This window comes from Aquarana catesbeiana, linkage group LG07 (genome assembly GCF_042186555.1).
Source record: "Aquarana catesbeiana isolate 2022-GZ linkage group LG07, ASM4218655v1, whole genome shotgun sequence".
Classification (NCBI taxonomy): domain Eukaryota; kingdom Metazoa; phylum Chordata; class Amphibia; order Anura; family Ranidae; genus Aquarana; species Aquarana catesbeiana.
In genome coordinates this window covers 87,215,015-87,234,873 of record NC_133330.1, presented here as the reverse complement: position 1 = coordinate 87,234,873, position 19,859 = coordinate 87,215,015, and the positions used below count along the sequence as shown (strand labels likewise).

At 44.3% G+C, this 19,859-nt stretch overlaps 1 protein-coding gene across 1 annotated transcript in view; it reads left to right on the top strand.

Annotated features, from left to right (window-relative positions):
• LOC141103144 (inter-alpha-trypsin inhibitor heavy chain H3-like) overlaps window positions 1-19,859 on the top strand; it is a gene marked incomplete in the record, with an annotated part of 321,136 nt that overhangs the window by 72,400 nt on the left and 228,877 nt on the right.

Here is a 19,859-nt window from a genome sequence, read left to right as displayed (position 1 = left end):
CCGTCGAGTGGCCATGCAGGGCCAGTAACTGTGAACTAACATAGTTCAACTACCCAAGGTCAACATTCCCCACCCCCCTCCCTCCCCCAACAGCCAAGTCCAGGAATTCCCAAATGACAGCACCCATTAGTTCAACAGAGTTTTACCATGTCATTCATCAAACTGGATGAATGACATGGTAAAGCCGAGGGGATAGATAGGTAAGTACCTATTGAGGCAATCACCATGAGTTCTCAGGATTATCCATTCCATGTCATCTAAGTTGGGATCAATTCACCTACTCATACCTAGTCATTTAACCCACAGTAGATGAAGAGTCAAGCCATGCCTGCCATACTTTATGGAATTTTTTCCCACAACCCCTTGACCTGTATGTTGCTCTATAAAGATGGATCACAGAGTTTACCAGTTCCTTTCAATATGACAGCATAGGAGCATTTGGCTTCTTACAGTTTAGTAGGATAGTCTTCCTGCCATAAAATAACCCTATATATAGCAAGATGTGGTGTGCCAGAGAGGGAGCCACTTCCTCTACCAAACCAAGGAGGCAAACCCTTGGCGTCGTAGGGATTGGAACACTGAGGACCTCAGATATACAGGAGGGTATCCCAGACCAGAAACTTTGGATTTGCGAGAAACTCCAAAAGACATGTTCCGCATTGGCTGGGGAGATGTCAGAAACCATGAAATCAGGCCGAAATAGAAGTACAGTTAAATGACACTTTTGTAAAAAAAAAAAGTGAAAAGAACAAACGTAGTCAAAACATAGCCAAAGTACAGTAACCGGAACGGCACGCAGGATCTGGAGCCAGAAGGGATGTCAGCAAAGCAAGTCTTGAACAGGATCACAGAAGATCGTTTCTTTGATGTGACCAAGGTGAAGGCAGAGCTCCTTTGGACTGGACGGCTTAAGTAGGCAGGACTGATGAGCAGGATATCATCAACAGCTGAGTAACTGTGGAGAGATAGGAGCTGGCAATTAGCTGACAGCTGAGCAGCCAGCTCAGAGAAGGAAGGGCTGAGCCCAGCCCTGACAGGAGAATGAACATTGCCAACATTTACCACAAGAGGAGCGTGACAACCTGGCTGGTGTATAATACATTTGATGTAAGACCTTAAACTGGATCAGAAGGTCCCTGGCAGACACTAAATGCTTGAAAGGGTGATCCCACATATCGTCCCAGTCTTCCCCCTGGATATCTGTGATTTCCCTCTCTCACCGTTCACGGCATCTGGATACCCCTGGAGCTGCTTTTTTAAATAGGGATTTGTACATTGTTGATAATGGTTTAATCAAATCCTCATTGGACAAGAGGTCTTCTACTGCCGAAGGGAGACATTCAACTCTTTGGCTACAGAACTGCGTCTGAAATGCGTGGCACAGCTGTAGATAGCGAAAGAAGTACGAGTTGGGTAAGTTGTGTCTTGCCTTCAATTGGTCAAAGGTTATGAGGTCACCTTCCCTGGTGAAGTCTTCCTAAATGATTTTAAAATCTGTACTTCATTTGGTAATGTCAACCATTTTTCCCCCTTCTCCCAATCATATGGTCTCGCACAATGTATACTAGAGCTCATGTTTTAACTTTTGTACAGTATTGTCCTATTGTTTTTTGATAATAAAAAATATCTATTTTTTACTAACCCTTTTGTGACTCTCAATTGCTGCTTAAAAACCCCACGGGGAACCTTTCCTTCTTTTTAAGATTTTACTATCCGGGGTTTGCAGCCTTTCAGACTCTATATATGTGCCATACCATGCTAAAGGTTATGAGGTCACCCTCCCTGGTGAAGTCTCCCAACACCTTAACACCTCTACAGTCCCAAATCATGGGATCTGGCAGGGAGCAAAAATGTGGGAGATTTTGGATTCATCCATAGGGGGGCTGATGGTGTAACTCCCACATAGCTAGGAGACACCAGGTTGGTGGTAGCTTCCCATGCCCTAATAGTCACTTTCATTGACTCAGTTATCGGTAGGCTAGATTTTGGGCCTCTGTACAGGGCCAGTCGTAAGCTCTCGTATGACCCCAACTGTACCACTTCCAGGACTGTGGCAGAGTCCCTGTCATCCGCCGATACCTAGCAAAAACCATCTGACCAGCCAGATAGTATTTTTGCCAGTCAGGGAATGCCAAACCCCCCTGTCCCCAGGGTTCCTGAAGTACCCTAATGTTTATATGAGGTGACTGGGGGGACCACACAAAGGACCCAATGATACTGTTCAGTTTTTGAACATATGCTCTGGGAATCCACAGAGGAGAATGACATAATAAGTATAAAATTACTGGCAAAATCTTCATCTTAATGAGGCTAATACGCCCCATTAAAGATAACGGCAACCACTTCCAGACCTGGGTTCTTTGATTGAGCTGAGTCACCAGCGGGAGAAGGTTAAGTGGCATGTAATCTTGAATGTTGGCAATTATCTTAACACCCAAATAAGTGATAGAGGAAACCCACCGCAGTGGTAGGCTGCCGTCCAGTAGGTTCTTTGCTTCAGGACCCACTGGTAGCATGGATGACTTGTCCCAATTCACCCGCAGGCCTGAAAAGGAGGCAAATGTATTGAGTAATAGGGTCGCTTGGAGAGATGGCCACGGATCCCTGAGGAACAGGAGCAAGTCATCAGCATACAGTGCTAGACATTCCTGAATATTCCCCACCCAAATTGCTCCTACCTCTGTGGAGTGCCTAAGTGCCCCTGCTAGGGGCTCCATCATTAAAGCGAAAAGAAATGGGGAGAGAGGGAAGCCCTGCCTAGTGCCCCTACCTATGGAAAAGAAATCAGAGACCGAGAACCCCAGCTAAACTGCGGTCCGCACTGTACAGCAGAGTGATCCAACGGCAGAAACCAGGACCGAAGCCCATATCCAGTCCCAGAGCCTACTGGGATGGAAAAGCAAGTATGGGTGCTTCAATTTCCAACACTGAGATACTATCAACTAGAAGAGCAACATCAGAATCCGATAGTCTAGGAAGGGAGAGCCCCCCGTAGCAACTCATCTAATTCGTGTGAGTCATAGGAGGGAATAGGAGAATATAAGGAGGAGTAATAGTGTAGAAAAACCTCTAAGATACTAGCCGGATCAGTAACCAGTGTCCCACCCGGGTTTTTTATGACATGTATGCTAACCATTTTTTTTTGGTTCAGATAGACTCCGCCCTCCACCTATATTCAGTATGTGCAAGATTTGTAAAATGCAGCAACATGGAGCGCCGCGTCTCTAGCAGGGACACATAATTAGCCTCTGATGGAGAGTCTAGGAAGGGAAAGCCCCCCGTAGCAACTCATCTAATTTGTGTGAGTCATAGGAGGGAATAGGAGAATATAAGGAGGAGTAATAGTGTACAAATTCGTCTAAGATACTAGCCGGATCAGTAACCAGTGTCCCACCCGGGTTTTTTATGACAGGTATGCTAACCAGAGTTTTCTGGTTCAGATAGACTCCGCCCTCCGCCTATATTCAGTATGTGCAAGATTTGTATAATGCAGCGAGATGGAGCGCCGCGTCTCCAGCAGGGACACATAATTAGCCATTGATGGAGAGTCAGCATGCATCCTTGCACTCTCTTTTTCTTTGGCCAGGAGAAGCTCACCCTCCTGATTATGTTCTTTCTTGGCCTGCCTTTATTGCAGAGATACATTCTCCCCTTGCCACTGCCTTCCACACCAATGGCGGCTCGGCAGAGTCTGCATTGGTTAACCAGTAAGTTTCAATGGAGGATTGTATTTGGGAGACCACCTGATCTTCCAGCAACCCTCCAGTGATAGTTTCTAACCTCCCCTCCTCCCCCCAGATGGGAAAGTTAAGGTGACAGAGCGTGGGTTGTGATCCAAGGTTTTCCCAGCTAAATATTTTGAATCCTGTAAGTACATTAACATGAGAGCATTGCCAAATGTCAAATCAATTCTAGCTGATGATTTATGCATGGAGGGTAAATGAGAATGAAGAAGAGGACGTGACATTTGGGTGTCTCCAATGCCACAGTTCAGTCAGACCTGCCATCGATACCCAGGAGCAAAGGTCTACCAAGGCTGGCCTAGTGGCGTTGGATGAGTCCAATACAGGTTCCAAAATGGCATTGAAATCCCCCATGAGTAGCATAGGGAGGTGGATATAAGGTGCTATTGTTTTTTTTTTTTGTTTTTTGTTTTTTTGCTACTTCAGCGATAACGTTGAGAGGATTTTAATCACCATTTGGCTCATTTTACTATCCCATCTCGTTCTTGTCACATCATGGTAGCGTATCTCTAACTTTTTGTATTTTATCTGCTATAAATATTCATGGTTGGTTTTATACAAAAGTTTTGATTCCCTTAATTAGCGCTGGCCCATGAAATCCTACATACATTCCCAAACCCCCCCCAACCCGCCCCCCCCCCACCCCAACCGGCAGACCTGCCTCCAAATACATGTGCATGCCTTACAAAAACTTCTCTGTGAATCTCCCTGTTTCTTTAAAGATAATCCACTTCGCCCACTTATCTCTATCCAGGTCGGTCTCTGTCTCTAGCTCAGATTCTTCAACCTCGCCCGCCTCTAGAATGTAGGTTTCGTTTACCCTTACTAACCAATCGCGAATGCTTGGGCCCTCGGCCTCTTGCCATTTCTTTGGCATTAAACTTTTTGCCGAGTTTAGAAGTATCGGAGTTAGAGAGACATTATATTTACTCCTATGGCCCTTGATCCCATGGAACAATACCACCCAAGGGTCCTCCTTGATTTCAACCCCCATTATCTCCTGTATGATCTTAAGCACCTCATGCCAGAATTTTTTAATAATTGGGCACGCCCACCAGAGGTGGGCCATTGTTCCAATGGTGGGGCATCCCCTCCAGCAATTTCCAGATAATTCCGGCTGGAGCTTATTTAATCTGTCTGGCGTCATGTACCATCTGGCAAGACATTTAAAATTTGTTTCTCTCATTCTCGTATCTATTGCTGACTTATGTGTTGCATTAAAAATGGCCTCCCAAGTGACTCCGCTGGGTGCGACTCCCAATTCGGATTCCCACTTAATACAATAAGCTGGTTTCTCTACTTCTCCCACATCCTGCAATATTTTGTATAGTTCTTTTATTTTCCCGAAAAATCTGTCTTTTAAGAACAGCTTCTCCACTGACCTAAGGTTCGTCTTGTCTCTAATGGGACCGGGGATATTTTTAATAAAAAGCACCAACTGATTATATTGCCATGTGTCTATTTTCATTATGTCCTGATGTAGGTCTAGCTCCTGTAAAGTGACTATTTTACCATTGCTTGTAATATCTAATACTTGTGTGTCTATCTTTTTTATCCAATTCCCTCCCACTTCCCTCAACCCTGGCGGAAAAAACTCATTATCTTTTAAATAAATGGTGAATTAAACTCCCATGCTTTTTGTTTGTGTAACTGATCCCATATCTTTAAAGTGTAACGTGTTATGCTATGTGCATCAGGGCCTAACTTCCTAAAATGTGGGGGATTCCAAATTAAATGGTGTAGTTTTGCGTTGCTTAAATCTTTTTCTAATTTTACCCATCTTTTATCAATCGGATCCTTTCCCCAATCTAACACCCGTGCTAATACTATCGCTCTGTGGTATTTTTTAAAATCAGGGAGTGCCAAACCACCCAGGGCTTTATCCCTACTCAGGACCTTATAGGCGATCCGTGGTTTCTTATTCTTCCAAATAAATCTAGTGATAATATTATTCAATACCCTAAAAAAGGTTTGTGCCAGAGGGATCGGGAGTAGCTGCATTATATACAGGATCTTCGGGGCTAAAGACATTTTGACCGTATTTACTCGTCCGATCCATGAGATCAGAAGGTGCATACTTTTTTTTATTTCCTGTTTGATCACATCAAGGAGTGGGATATAGTTGAGAAGATACATTTTCCTTAAGGAGTTTGCAAGAGTAATTCCCAAATAACTTATTTTTTTACTCCAAGGAAAATGAAATGTTTCCTTGAGTTTAGATACTTCTTGTCCATCTATGTTAATGTTTAGAACTACTGATTTAGTAAGGTTAACCTTATAATTGGATAGTTCTCCATATCTTCTCAGAATGGCCAGGAGATTGGGTAGCGAAATCCTCGGTTTCATGATATAGAACAATATGTCATCGGCGAAAGCCGAGAGCTTATGTTCGTCTCTCTCCACTACGCAACCGCTTATATCCGGGTTTTTACGGATCAAGGCTAGTAAGGGTTCTAGGGTCAGAACAAACAGAAGAGGGGACAGGGGGCAGCCATGCCTAGTCCCATTTTCCATTTTGAACTCTGCCGACGGGGTATCATTCACCCTGACAAATGCCGAGGGAGATTTGTACAAGGCATTAATCCAATTCACCATGGTGCCACCCAAGCCGACTGCCCTCAATGTTCTCACCATGAAACCCGAGTCTACTCTGTCGAAGGCTTTCTCTGCGTCTATCGACAGAAGTAGACCGGGGGTTCCCTTCGCTTTCATCGCCTCCATAACCAGGAGCGTCCTAACACCATTGTCCCTCCCCTCTCTCCCTGGTATAAAACCTGTCTGGTCAGAGTGGATCCAATATGGCATTTTGTCCTTTAGTCTACTGGCCAAGACCTTAGCGTATAACTTGATGTCTGTGTTCAACAAGGCTATCAGCTTATAACTCGAACACAGCGTGCGATCTTTCCCTTCTTTTGGTATTAATGTTACTGACGCAGTCAGTGCCCCGTCACAGAACTCCTCCTGACCCCCCATTCCATTCCAGATCTGACAGAGCTTGGGAATTAAGGACTTTCCAATTTTTTTATAGAGATGGACCGTGAAGCCATCCGGCCCCCAACTCTTACCGGAGGGAGATGCCCTCACGGCCCTCTCAATCTCTTCTACAGTAATCGGGCCGTCAAGTTCTTTTGCTTTGCTGTCCGAAAGGGTAGGTAAGCCTGCCTCTCTAATAAACTTGTCCATCTTCTCCTCTCTTTCCAGAGTGCCTATCCCGTCGTGCCTAACCTTATAAAGAGATGCGTAGTATCTCCGAAATTCTTAAGCTATATCTCGGGAGGTGTGTTTTAATATCCCCTTTTTATTCTGGATCTTGTCTATGAAGTTGGTGCCTCCCTTCCTTTTCAAAGTTGTTGCCAGATGTTTCCCCACCTTAGTACTCCATCTAAATCTCTCTCTAAGGCTTTTGTTTAAGATATGCTTAGATTTGATCTCCATTAAGTCTTTTAGTTTTTCTCTTTTAATTATTAGTTGGTGTAGGAGCTGATTTTGATCACCATTAGCAGCCTTATGCAGATGTTCAAGATGGTGTATTTCATCCAAGAGTTCTAGTTTCCTTTTTGAGCTTTCTTTTTTCTCATTGGCCCCTATTGAGATCAAAATGCCCCTTAGATAAGCTTTAAACGCCTCCCACAGGACTGATCCCGAAGTCTCTCCATTGTCATTTATCGAGAAAAACCCTTCAATTTCCTCCTGAATTTAACTACTTATGATAGGGCTCTCGAGAAGCTTCTCATCCAACTGCCATGAATGTGGGGGCCTCCTAAATCCCGGTAGCCCCACCCTCATTAGGACTGGGGCATGGTCGGAAAGCGTGGTGGTTTTGATCCTCGTCTCCTTAGCAAAATCTAGTAGTCTGTGGTCCACCATAAAGTAATCGAGCCTTGAATAAGACCCGTGGACTGGAGAAAAAAAAGTATAGTCCCTGTCCTTCGCGTGCAAAACTCTCCACGTGTCAATCATTTGGCAGCTATGCAATTTCTGTCCTATTTTTTTTAGGAGATTCCTGCTTACTCCCTGTAATCCAGAAGTACTGTCCAAGGTTGGATCTAGGCAGAAGTTGAGATCTCCCGCCTGTATAACCTCTCCTGCCCTAAAATCCATCAGCTTGGTCAGAACCTGGGACAAGTATTTGATTGAATTTTTATTAGGGCTGTAAATATTTGCTAAGGTGAAAATCCTATCACCCACCTTCACTTTCAAGAAGAGATAACGGCCCTCTTGGTCTGAACTTCTCTCCAGAATTGTAAACTTGATCCTTTTTGAGAACCCAATTGCCACCCCCTTGGCCCTCTTAATGGGGGAGTCACCATAGAACCAACTTGGGAGGCAATTGGAGTACAGTCTGACGTGGGTGTCCTCGAGAGGTGGGTCTCTTGAAGAAACACAACATCAGCCTTGAGATGCTCTAATTCTTTCAACACTTTGTGTCTCTTGAGAGGGGAGTTCAACCCTTTTACATTATATGTCAAGCAAGTGAATTCTGTCATTTAATCTTTGAGTAGGCCTACTTCACAATGGCACATGTTTTCCTTTAAACTCCTATTCGGTGTGTCTGCAGAACCAGCTCCCGCCCCTCTTGGTATATCATCGCTGACGCTCGGAGGTTTCCTTAACCTATGAACCCGGTCAATCTTCAGTTCTTCATTTAAACCTCTATCTAGGATTGGGTTGAAGATAGCTTTCATTTTGGAAGATAGATCTTCGCCGTGTTGTTCTGGTAGGGAACGCAGTCTCAGGTTTTGTCTGCGGCTTTGATTTTCATGTTCTTCTGTTTTATAAAGAATATCCTGTTGCGCCAACTGCAGGTTCCTTACTTGTAGTTTTAATTCAACTATTTCCCGATTCTGACTCTCTGAGGCCTCCTCCACTATTTCCACTCGCTTCAGCAAATGGCCCAGATCCGATCTAACATTAAGAATTTCTGTTTTGATTACATTTTCCAGTTTGACGAACATTTCCAGAAATTCAGTTTTTGTTGGCAGTGGTTCCATAGTGATATCTTCTCCTGGGCAGTGGTCTTTCCTTTCCTCCTCCTGTTTCACCGTGAGCTCCTTGGTTCTTCCCTGTTTCTTTCTTTTTTTCCTTCCCACTCTGCTGTTTGATTTCTTGGGCTAGGTTCTTTGGGCTTCCTAGATTTGGTTCCTTTAGATACTTTTGGATAGAACTTGAATTTAGGCTTTCTCTCAGCTGCTTCACTTCTGCTCCTCTTTGAGAGTGCCCTCTCATTTTCTCCTCTCCCCACGGGCCTCCTCTCCCTCTCCCGGCCTGCAAAATTGTTCTCTTCTCTCCTTTTCTCTTATTTGTCCGCTCCCCGCTCCTAACCTCTCCACTATTCCTTTAAGTAAATGTATCGCCGAGCCCTGGGTTATCCAACAGGCTGTAGTTGTCTCCCAGACCTTTAGCGTGTAGTTGGTCAAACTCAGATAGGTTCGCGGTTGTCGGCACGTTTACCTTTCTTTATCAGTGATGCTCAAGCAATGATCACATCATTCAGCCTGCTGCGGTGTATTTATTAAAGTAGGTAGTATACTTATTTTCCTCTTTTTTTCTTCTATTTTTCCCAATCACCTCCGCCTACTTTAAACTTTTATTGTATCAGAGCCATCTCCGCAGACCTCGTCGCACATTAAACTAGGCAACAGCTGAACAGTTTCTTCATACACGTTACTACTGGCCCCTAGAACCTTTAATAAACTTCAAATCAACCAGCTTGCAAAAAACAGTTCTCCCCGCCTTACCTCTGGAGCCGGATCCGAATTCTCACGGAAGCCATCCAAATTCCCACTGTTTGTCGCGACTTCCGTCTACTACGCTGGTGGGGTCCTCCTGCAAGCCGCCACTACTCACTATAGCTGCACCATACCAAGTGTGTAGGGTACCGTCTTATCCACCGGCATTCCGGACCTTGAGCCGAGTTAACAGGGAGGCTTTTTGGGGCTGGAGAGGGACGACCGGGGGAGGCTGTGGAAAGTGCCTCACGTCTAGCGCCAGGCCAAGGTGGTCTGGGGGAGACAGAGAGGAGAGCCCGACCGGGGCGCTCAATGTCTCATGCAGCTCGGGATCAGAGCCAGCCGATCCGCTCACGGCTCCAGCGGGGTCGGCGCCTCCTCGTCCCGAACGCGGCTGGTATTCGGGTTGCGCGCTGCTCCACCGCCAGCTTCCACAGTGCCGCCGCCAGGCCACTCCCCCATACGTGTGCATCACATCACGCACTTGGCTCCTCTTTCTAGCTGCCATAGAGTGCTATTGTAACCATCAAGCCATACAGTAATTTCACTTGGAAAGGAGAGGGTAAGTATATGTTTACCAGCAATATTTTATAGTTAAGGCATCCAGTATCACTGCCACATATCGACCCCCCCCCTGATCTGTAAACACCTGGTGGACTGTACCTGGAACAGCCTTGCTGACCAGAATGGAGACCCCCCCTAGCATATGTGGACTATGTAGAGTGAAATGCCCTTTGAATCCAGGGCCTGCGTAGGGACAAAATTTTACTCCCCTCCAAGTGAGTCTCTTGCAGGAGGATGATATGTGTCTCAACCTGTTTAAGATACTGGAACACTGCCACCCTCTTAAATTTGTTGTTCAAACCCCTTACATTCCAAGCTACTACCTTAATCCTACTATTCATTGAAAAAAATTAAAAGTGCATGAAAACCCAGGGAAACTCAGCTAGTGACCAGGAAGTAAGTTGGTAAAACTCACATAGAGACATGCAATTCCTAGGTAAAATTGGTGCATTATTTGCATAGAAAGTATGGTGCTGGTCAGGTAACCAGCCACCCCCCGCCGCTGTTATACCAGAAATGAATAAACTAAAAAAATAACCAAAAATTGTCCGGTATGCAGCTTGATCCAAGAAACTAAAAAATCTGGAAGAATCTTACCTTAAGTTTAGAAAGTTTGGTATTTCTAGATGAAAATTTGCATCTTTAGCACGAGAATTATCCCTGCTTAATCAGGGGATTAACTGGTGCAACCTTCTAAAAGCAGGGCATATGTGTGCGCCATATAATAAAGTAGTGACAAGAGACTGACAGTTCTGTGATGATCTGCACTCAGCAAACTTCCCAAGCAAAAGGAACTTATGTAGTGTCTGGCGCCCTCATTAGGGGAGAGAAAACAAAATCAGGTTTTTAAATCAGTAGGAGTTGTGGAGAGAACATGGTCAAAAAAGGTATCATGGGCTTTGATCCAGCCAGTCGCAGGTATCTTGCGGGTTATCAAAAAATTTCACTTTGTGCCCTTGTACTGCACCCTAAGTCGGCTAGGGTAATGCATGCTATATTTCAATTCTCTCTCTCTGAGCCTCCTCCTGACATCTGTAAAGGAGCGACGTCTTTGCGTCTCAGCAGAGGAATCAGGGAACAGCATGATGCACACATTTTCAAACTTCAAATCTTGATGCTTTCTTGCTTCAGCCAGCAGCATGTCAGTCTCTGTAATTAAGAAACCTGACTAGGAATGGCCGTGGTGAGGAGCCTGGGGGCCTTGTTCCTGTGGGAACTCTGTGCGCTCTCTCTACAACATATGTGGGCAGGAGATCTCCCAAAGAAAGCAGAGATTTAAAGAACCTTTCAGCAAATGTGGTTGTGGCAGTTCCTTCAACCCCCTCTGGCAACCCCACCACCTTCACATTGTTCCTTCTCTGCCTGTCCTCAGCGTCATCTGTACTGTGTTTTGGAGTGATCTTACCATAACTCTGAGCTCTGCCAGTTGTCAACGTTGGGTATGAGAAGCATCCTCCACCTCAGAGATGCGATCCACTGCCATGCTGAATCTGCCTCTGATCTTATCCAAATTGTGTCTAATCATGAGGTTGCACTCTGAGGCCAGATAATCAATGTAGCCCATGAGCTCAGATTTTGATGCCGCAATGGCTTCCAGGATCGGTCCGGTAATGGCTGCAGCATCCACCTCAATCTCCGGTGACAACGGTGGGGAGATCCCCGAATTTCTGTGACACGCTGCTCACCGGCTGCTCCATCCTCGTGTTCTGCAGCCTGGCGCGTTGTGAGGTGGACACAGGAACCAAGATGGTGTGGGCAGGGCTAGCCACCATGCTTGAGAACGGAGCTGCCTCTAATCCAATGGTGGCTGTGAGTTCTGCTCCTTTAGCTTTTTGGATGCTGAGGACAACAACCTTTTGTTCCCTGAGGTCTCCGCTAGTGCGGCAAAGGTATAGATCCGGATGGAAGTCGGTCAGAAATCCGTGTAATGTTCAGGAGGATAGTCGGAGCTCTGAGAAGACACGTCCTGCCCCGATCACATCCGGTCATGCCTCCCAATCAAATTAATATATAAAGAAAAGGCCTGCACATAAATTAAATTCATAATATAGAATAGAACAGCAGAACATATCCCTGCCAATTGATCAGGAGTCAACAATTTTCAAATGTTGGGTATAGGTATAGGGGAGGAGAAAGAAAGAAAAGGAAGAGAAGAAGTTGGGAAAGAAGGGGGTGGGGCTTAAGGTTAAGTGGCTCCAAGCTGCCCATATGTTAATCTAGGTTAAAAAAAAGCTATTTTCTCTGAGATCAATCAGTTGTCCATCAATGTCCACTGGTAAATAAAGGGAGTTATGCAAATATATACCTGGGTGACTGTGACTGATGAAGGGGGGGTGTTGTCAATGTGCCTGTCCAGGAGTTTGTCCTGGTACAGGTACATCGACAACATCCTCATTTTTTGGACAGATACGGAAGAAGAAATAGAACATTTTGGGAGGACTCCAGGTAATAATCCCTACAACTTAAAATTCACTAGCGACTTCCATTAAAAAAGTGTTATGCCCCGTACACACGAGCGGAATTTCCGACAGAAAAAGTCAGACGGGAGCTTTTTATCGTATATTCCGACCGTGTGTATGCCCCATCGGACTTTTTACATTGAAAATTCTGATGGACCTAGAAAGAGAACATGTTCTATATTTTTCCAACGGAACCAATTCCTATCGGGAAAACCGCTTGTCTGTATGCTGTTGCGACGTACCAAAAATGACGCATGCTCTGAAGCAAGTACGAGATGGAAGCTTTTGGCTACTATCTATTGAACTTCCTTTTTCTAGCCCCGTCATACGTGTTGTGCGTCATCTCGTTCTTGACGGTCTGAATTTGGTGTGATCGTGTGTACGCAAGTCAGCTTGAGCGGAATTGCGTCACAAAAACCTTCAGAGTTTATTCCGACGGGAAAACCGGTTGTGTGTACAGGGCATTACTTACATTCCTGGACTTGACAATCACACTCAATGAAGGTGGCCTCATTACGATCAAACTCTATAGGAAATCGACTGCAACTAAAAGTCTACTCCATGCAGGTAGCTTCCACCCAAGAACCCTAGTTAAAATCATAGCAGTCAACCAGTATTTGAGAGTACATCGCAACTGTACTGACAGGGAGGATTTCGAGAGAGAAGCATGGACTCTAAGGGAAAGATTCCAAAAGAGGGGTTACAATAAAAAAAAAACGGCTGACCAAGGCCAATAATAGAACCAAGGAAAGCAAACGCGAATCCCTCATTTTTAAACAAAATGGGGGAGGGGGGTGGTGAGGATAAGTTGAGTACACCTAGATTGTGTTTACAATATATACCTTTTGAAGGAGGATACCTCTGTGAGAAGGTTTATCACTGGGTACCCACAAATGGTGTATAGGAGGGCTTGCTCTTTAAGTGACCTCCTGGTACACAATGACATACTGTGAAAACTAACTCACCTCCCTGCAGGTGTAGGTATGACCCGATGTGGAAATTGTGAGTACTGTATGTACATTATAGGGGGACACTTTAGAACTACTCACAGGGAGGATTCTGAAATGTAGTCAACAAGCCAACTGTAATATTATAGGAGTGATATATGTGATTGCATGCTCCTGTCATTCATTCTATATCAACAAAACGATAAGACCAATCCGTTAATGCCTTTAAGAGCACATTTATAACATATCCATCTATCATCTAAGGGCACAATAGCTAGACACGTGTGTTTGAGACATGACAGCGATCTCAGCTGTTTGAAGTGCTGGGTTCTAGAAGTGGTCCCCCGGGATGCTAGAGAGGGTAATTTTGACCAGACAGTCCTTCAACATGAGGCCAGGTGGATTTAAGAGCTGGAGGCTACCAAAGCACCTGGCCTCATTGACAGTCTCCGCTGTGTTCCTTTTTAAAAATGATTATTAAGTATTCCCTTTTTTTATTATTATTTTATGTTTTCTTCAGAATCGTAGATTAATTATAGATTAGACACAATTTCAACATACTGGTGCTATTAGGTTATTGAAAGATTAAGAAAGAGTTTAATCTTGATAATTATATATATTATATAATAGGATGTTTACACGTTTTGTATTGTTTGAAGGAAGGCTGGTCACATGTGTGAAATATATGAGTAACTTTATTGGCTCTTTATTATTTAATCATATAAATAGTTAATCATTTTGTATACTTTAATTGTATTACGGTCCCTTTAATCAGGGAGGTTGGGTAGAGCCACTAGAATTCCTGTCTGTTTTCTCTTGCCACTATTCTGTCCTGCGCTGTGTGTGTAGTGATGTCATCATTCCACGTGCGCAGTGACATCATCATGCCAGGTGCGCGGTGACGTTATCATGCCGCGTGCGCGGTGACGTCACATACACACACAGCATGTTCGTGCGGCATGGTGGATATTTTAAACTCTGTGTTTTCACATGGTGGCCAGCTTTAGCCCTTATTGTGTCTCTGAAGCAGCTGGCCTGTGTCCGGAAAAAACGGTCAGGCATTTACCCATTGGCCACCTCCTCACAGTGACCAACCGGTGACCCACCAGGAATTAGGAGGCATACAGTACCTACAAACCAAAACCTTGACAAGCATCTGGATTCGATGAGTATTTTTGCATGCATGCACCTCACGGGTGACTGGTACTAGTGAATTGGTTTGGCTATATGAACTTTATGGACTTGAGCCACTATCTGATTGAAGGCATGGACGGCTAGTTCCTATGGTTTTTTGACATGAGGAATACTTATTACAAGCTTGTTCAATACTGACTGAAGTGCGAGGGAGGCTTTCGGAATATTTGCAGATATATTTGGGCATTTACTGTATATGTAGGCATGGACTTTGCTGATGGAATGAAGTTGTATTAACATACCAAGCTGCAAACAAGTATCCTCCTCTGAACCACTATACCCCTGTTGTCCTCCTAGAGAAGGATGGGGGGGGGGGGGGGTTTAGAAGTATGCCACCACGCCAAGGACCTCCATTTTTCTTCATATACTTTATAATCAGTACAACATACTAAGGATCTGCGTGTTCTTCATATCCTTAATTTAGCACAGACTAGCCTTTGGAATCTAAGTCCCATACCAGCAGAATGAAGGTCTCTGGTGCTATTGTTTTGCCCATATATGGACTCTTATTTGTGTTTGAGGGGATCATTCTAGTGATCCTCCAGGGGTCACCTTTGGTTCTGCATCTCTTATCTGCTATACAGTAACATATATTTATTATGATGTGACTTTATATGGATACCATTAGGTCACTATATACATGTACAGTATGTGAGTGAGGTGGAGGTGTGTGATTTTTAAGTGTGAATGTGATGGTGTGTTATGGTACCATTATACGATATTTGATGGATTTATAATATTTGTTAAATACAATTATTTTTTAATTAGCCCAGTGAGTTGAAGTATCATATTGCTATAATTATTACTAAATGAAGGTGGTTAAGCACAAAGGGGCTTTTATTCTCAGAGTTTGTAAGAACTGGGAGTTCCAGAGGTCCCATATTTGCTTAAATTTAGGCATTGAGTCTGTAAGTTAAGCCGTCAGATTTTCATTTGAGAGTGTGTTGTGCATTCTATTTTAAACTTCAGTAAGTGAGAGGGTGGTAGACAGCCATGTTTTTGCTATTGTTTAGTGGCTGAAAGGACATATGTCATTAATTTAACCACTTGCCCACTGGGCACCTAAACCTCCTTCCTAACCGGACTAATTTTTAGCTTTCAGTGCTCTCACATTTTGAATGACAATTACTCAGTCATGCAACATTGTACCCATATGAAATTGTTGTGCTTTTTTTTCACACAAATAGTTTTCTTTTGGTGGTATTTAATCACCACTGGGTTTTTTATTTTTTGAGCTATAAATGAAAAAAGACAGAACATTTTGTAAAAAAAATGCATTTTTCTTGGTTTCTGTTATAAAATTTAGCAAATTTAGTAATTTTTCTTTATAAATTTTGGCCAACATTTATACTGCTACATATCTTCGGTAAAAATAACCCTAATAAGACCCCTTTCACACCGAGCCACCTAGGGCGTCAGTGGTAAAGCAGCGCTATTGTTAGCGGCGCTTTATCGTCGTTTTAGCGGCGCTATTCGGCCGCTAGCGGGGCGGTTTTCACCCCCCGCTAGTGGCCGAAAAGGAGTTAAATCCGCCGGCATTTTGCTGGCAGTATTGCAGCACTGCCCTATTGATTTCAATGGGGAGCAGCGGTGGAGGTGTTCACCGCTCCTTCACCGCTCCAAAGAAGCTGCTGGCAGGACTTATTCTGAAGTCCTGCCAGTGCACCGCTCCAGTGTAAAAGCGGGCTTTCACACTGGAGTGAATGGAGCCGCTTTTTTCAGGCGCTATTTTTAGCGCTGTAGAGCCTGAAAAACGCCTGCAGTGTGAAAGGGGTCTAAGTGTATATTATTTGGTCTTTGTGAAGGTTATAGAGTCTACAAGCTATGGTGGCAATTATTGAAAATTGATCACACCTGATGTACTGATGGCCTATGTCATTTCTTGAGACACCAACAAGCCAGGACAGTACAAATACCCCCCAAATGACCCCTTTTTGGAAAATGGACATTCCAAGGTATTTAGTATGAGGCATGGTGAGTTTTTTGAAGTTGTAATTTTTTTCCCACAATTCTTTGCCAAATGAAGATTTTTTTTTTCTTTCCCCAAAATTGTCAAAATAACAAGTTATTTCTCACACACAGCATATGCATACTTGGAACTACACCACAAAATACATGCTGCTACTCCATAGTATGGCGATACCACATGTGTGAGACTTTTACACAGCCTAGCCACATACAGAGGCCCAGCATGCAGGGAGCACCATCAGTTGTTCTAGGGGCATACATTTCAAATCTAATTTGACTACCTTTTACACTTTTGGAAGACACTGATGGGCACTGTAGTGGCACTGATGGGCACTGCAGTGGCATTGATGTGGCACAGATGAGCACTGATGTGGCATAGATGTGGCATGGATAAGAACTGATGTGGCATGGATGTGCACGGGTGAGTACTGATGTGGCATGGATGTGACACGGATGAGAACTGATGTGGCATGAATGTGGCACAGATGAGCACTGATATGGCATGGATGTGGCATAGATGAATACTGATCTGGCACAGATTAGCACTGACCTGGCATGGATGTGGCACGGATGAGCACTGATGTGGCATGGATGAGCACTGATGTGACATAGATGTTGCACAGATGAGCACTGATGTGGCATGTATGAGCACTGATGTGGCATGGATGTGGCATGGATGAGCACAGGTGAGCCATGGATGGGCACGGATGAGCCATGGATGGGCACAAATGAGCCATTGATGAGCACGGATGAGCCATGGATGGGCATGGATCAGCATCGATGAGCCATGGATGGGCATTGATGGGCATGGGTGAGCAAAGGTGAGCCATGGATGGGTATGGCTGAGCCATGGGTGGGCACGGATGAGCCATGGATGGGCACGAATGAGCCATGGATGGGCACAGATGAGCATGGATGAGCAAAGGTGAGCCATGGATGGGCACAGATGAGCATGGATGAGCCATGGATGGGCACGGATGAGCCATGGAAGAAGCATGTATGAGCCATGAATGGGCACAGATCAGCGCTGTGGGCACTTCAGATCCAGCCCACAGCGCTGCTGCACCTGGCTCCCTACTCTCCTCACACACTATACCGATCGGTGCAAGGAGAGGGGAGGAGCTGAACTGGACACAACTCTGGTTTGTTAACAAGTGATCGCTCCATTGGATGGGGCTATCACATGGTAAAGGGCCGCTGTCATTGGCCCTTTACCCTCCCTGATCCATGACGCGTGGGTCTGGAGAAAGCGCGATTCTGGGAGGATGTCATTGTACGCCCTCCCAGAATTAACCGACCGCACTGTAGCCATCATTCAGCTATGGCTCGGTCGGCAAGTGGTTAAATTGATGTCTTTGGAGTTCGTCAGGTTTTAAGTTGAGTGTAGCTTCCGCTGGGTTAATGGGTATTGGGCAACCTACTAATAGTGTCAAGATATTACATATATGCTACCATCTGAACTACTGGGCATGTTCACCAAGTATGCATGGATTTACCCCTTAAAGGTGCTTCCATAAGGAGCATCCTGAACCACCTAAGTTAAAGTGGGCTAACCTGGTTGGGACAAAGTACCAGCAGTATAAAACTTTATAGTTGGTTTCCAAAGCTAAAACATGTTGCAAGCAATATTTAGTGGTCTACCGCATCTGGAACAATTGTTCACATTTAATAGAGACATCAATGTCTTTGGCCCAGTTTTCCATATAGGAGTGACATGGTAGGGAAGGACCACCAAGCAGTGAGTTGCACAGCAAAGAGATCAGCTTAGTGGAATGGAGATCACCACGACATATGCATTCAAAAGGAGTTGAGGTTGTTTTATCAGATTGGGAGGTAGCGATAGGATTTTAAAAAGTTTTTAACTTGTAAATATTGAAATAGCTAAGAGTTGGGAAGGTTATCATTTCAGAGAGTAGACCGTAACTGGATTTTGTAAAGTGGCTTTGTCTTTCACTAAGAGCTATAATAGGTTGTCAATGTCCAGTGGGTCGCAATTGACCGCTTGCCACAAATTTATGGCAGTGTTGAATTGTAATTGTCTTGTTACCTTGCTGCACATTTTTACTGGCAAGTTGCACACTTGCAGAGAACTTGAAGCACAAATTTTAGTTGATACTTTTCCAAATTCAGCCACAGTGACCCCTGTGGTGGGATGACTATGGCACAACATAACTGAACCAGAACTTGCAGAAGACTTGCAGAATGTTTGCAAAGAAATATGATCTTGAGTCATGCAATGCGGACTTGCTGCAATCGTGCAACAAACTAGTGAACCCTGACAGGTCTAGTAATAGCTTAGCAAGTCATTTTAAACTTGCAGCTCAATTTATTGCGATCTGGGATAGTGTTTTAGTGACCGCATGGTATTTGGCTAGTTGGGCTATTTTGGAAAGCCTAGTAATATTTTTGTAGGTGCAGGACACCTAAACCACCATGATTTCTGGATTGGTACAGAGTGTATGAAGCCAGTCTGGGTCTGCGTTGCTGTCAGATGAAATACAGAACCTGTCGTTGTTGAATGCAAAGATTGTTTCTGAAACCCTTTTTTAGCGGTCGCACCCAGAAAAAGTATAATCATTTTGGCAACAAGGGTATTTTCACTTCTACAGTGCAGAGGGTAAGTACTCCATGTCTTTAACAGCATTTGTAATTTCCTAAGCATTGGAGGATAGTTAGCCACATACAATATATGGTACAAGTTGGTAAGATTAAGGCAGGGGAGGCAAGGCTTGACCCACTGGAAAAGGAATTCCTGTTGGAGGGACACAGTTATTCAGTTGGACAGGGAGGTATTTTAAAATGCTACATTTTGTTTGATTAACATGAATGCCTGTAGTATTTCCAGACTGGGTCAGTCGAGTAGGAAGGTTAGGGTAATTAGGGAGTTGGTGAGGTAAGATATTATCATCAGTGAAAAGACTGAGCTTATAGTGATGGCTAGCAATGGTGAGGCCAGTGAAATCTGGTTGTTTCCTAATGATTTGTGGTAAGGACGAGTGCAAAAATCAGGGGGAAAGAGGGCAGCCCTGACTAGTTCTTTGTTGTATCTCTGGGACCGGAAGCCAGAATATCTAACATGTGCTTTGGGAGAGGAATACATGACTGCAACCCAATTACAAAATGTAGAACCAAAATCTCAGCATTGTGGAATATAAAATAGGTAGGGCCATGACAGAGTTGAATACCTTTCTGCTGTCAAAGGATAATACCATGAATAGTATATTGTAGAGCTGCATGATTGTTAAAGAATCAAGA